The following is a 2,365-nucleotide window of genomic DNA, read 5'->3' on the forward strand; positions in this document are numbered from 1 at the left end:
AATAGTGCAGTTAGTTTAAGAAATCACTATGACAATGAACCCTAAAGACTCTACCAAAAAGCTTCTAGAAACAATAAATGCATATATCAATGTGGCAGAATACAAAATTAACACACAGAAATCAATGGCTTTTTTATATATCAATAATGATAGGGAAGAAATGGACATACAAGGCACTGACAGAACTTTATAAGAAAAAAACATCTAACCTCATTAAAAAATGGGGAGAAGAGATGAACAAACAATTTGTCAAAGAAGAAATACAAATGGCAAAAAGGAACATGAAAAAAAATGCTCTATATTATTAATAATAAGGGAGATGCAAAGCAAAACAACTATGAGGTACTATCTCACAGATGGTACCACAGAGACTGGCGCACATCACAAAGAATGGCAATAAGCAGTGTTGGCAGGGATCTGGAGAGAAAGGAACTCTTATTCACTACTGGTGGGAATGCCATCTAATTCAACCTATATGGAAAGTGATATGGAGATTCCTCAAAAAAACTGGAAATTGAGCTCCCATATGATCTAGCTATACTACTCTTAGGAATATTCCCTAGGAACACAAAAATACAATACAAAAATCCCTTCTTCACACCTATATTCATTGCAGCACTATTTACAATAGCCAGACTCTGGAAACAGCCAAGATGCCCTTCAACAGATGAATGCTAAAGAAACTGTGGTACATATACACAATGGAATAGTATGCAGCCATCAGAAGAGATAAAGTCATAAAATTTTCCTATACATGGATGTACATGGAATCTATTATGTTGAGTGAAATAAGTCAGAGGGAGAGAGAAAAACGCAGAATAATCTCACTCATCAAGTTTTAAGAAAAATAAAAGACATTTTTGCAGTAATTCTCAGAGACAAAAGAGAGGGGGGCTGAAAGGTCCAGGTCACTACATGAAGCTCACCACAAAGAGTGATGATGTGTGTTGTTAGAGAAATAACTACATTGAGAACTATCATAACAATGTGAATGAACGAGGGAAGTAGAAGCCTGTCTAGAGTACAGGTGGGAGTGTGGTGGGAAGGAAGGAGATTTGGAACATTGGTGATGGGAATGTAATGGTGAATGGTGGTGTTCTTTGCATGACTGAAACCCAACTACAATCATATTTGTAATCAAGCTGTTTAAATATGTATATAAAGAATTTTAAGGAGTTTTAATTAGTTGGTGAGTCCACGGGATCCCAGATTCAAATCAAACAGTCCCAGTTCTTTGTCTCACTAGGTAGCATGGGGGGGGGGGGTAGAGGTAGGTGCTGTTTTTGTATAATTTGTTTCAAAAATGTAGAAGTTGGGGCCGGAGAGATAGCATAGAGGTAAAGCGTTTGCCTTGCATGCAGAAGGGCGGTGGTTCAAATCCCGGCATCCCATATGGTCTCTGAGCCTGCCAGGAGCAATTTCTGAGCATAAAGCCAGGAGTAACCCCTGAGCACTGCCAGGTTGACCCCCCAAAACAAACAAACAAACAATAAAGCTGTAGAAGTGATTATTAGCAAAAGTCAGCTGCAGAACTCTGGATACAGAAACTAAAGGGAGGTTAAAAAGCATTCTAGTTCTTCATCTGTGATGTGTTCTTATCTGAATGATACCCCTGGTTTATGGCTCCTTGTTAACTATGATATTTCTTTATCTTGATACAACCAAACAATGTAGTTTATGGCCCTTCTTTTCTCAGATTTTAATTTCTCGATTTTAAGGAATTTACTGGGTTATAATAATATAGCAGCTCTTATGCCATCACAAGTCATTCAGGCTATGGTATGGATCTGGCTTTATATGGGAGCAGTTACATTTCTGGTATCTAGTGTCATGGCAGTACCTGGGCACAAGGTTAACAGAATTCCTCCTAATGTTCAGTATGCAATCATACCAGACCTCAGTGATAGAAAACTCCTTCATCGTGCTCCCTTCGGCAGCACATATACTAAAATTGGAACTATACAGAGAAGATTAGCATGGCCCCTGCGCAAGTTTGACACGCAAATTTGTGAAGCGTTCCATATTTAAAAAAAAAAAAAAGAGAGAGAGAAAACTCCCTCGTCGACATACCGTATTTTCTGGGGTATAAGACAACTTTTGAAACAAAAAAAGTCAACCGAAAATCAGGGGTCATCTTATACGCCGAGTATATCCCGAAAAATGTTTCAGTATGCCGCTAAACGAAAATTGTCTGAATATTGCCACAAAACGAATTTTCCAACTTTATTCTGCACCAATCACTGCTAGGCTGCTTGGACTGCCACTCTAAATCAGCCAATCCAAGCAGGCTTTTGATGCATGCAAATTAGACCATGTTCTGGACCCGAATCTACACTGTAAAAAGCCTGCTCAGATTGGCAGAGTC

General features: G+C 38.7%; 1 non-coding gene across 1 annotated transcript; it reads left to right on the forward strand.

Moving 5' to 3' along the window:
- Window positions 1-1,921: 1,921 nt before the first annotated feature.
- Window positions 1,922-2,028, forward strand: LOC126008440 (U6 spliceosomal RNA). The gene has a single exon (XR_007495771.1). It is a non-coding gene; the product is annotated as a U6 spliceosomal RNA (small nuclear RNA).
- Window positions 2,029-2,365: the final 337 nt, after the last annotated feature.

Source organism: Suncus etruscus, chromosome 4 (assembly GCF_024139225.1).
Source record: "Suncus etruscus isolate mSunEtr1 chromosome 4, mSunEtr1.pri.cur, whole genome shotgun sequence".
Taxonomy (NCBI): domain Eukaryota; kingdom Metazoa; phylum Chordata; class Mammalia; order Eulipotyphla; family Soricidae; genus Suncus; species Suncus etruscus.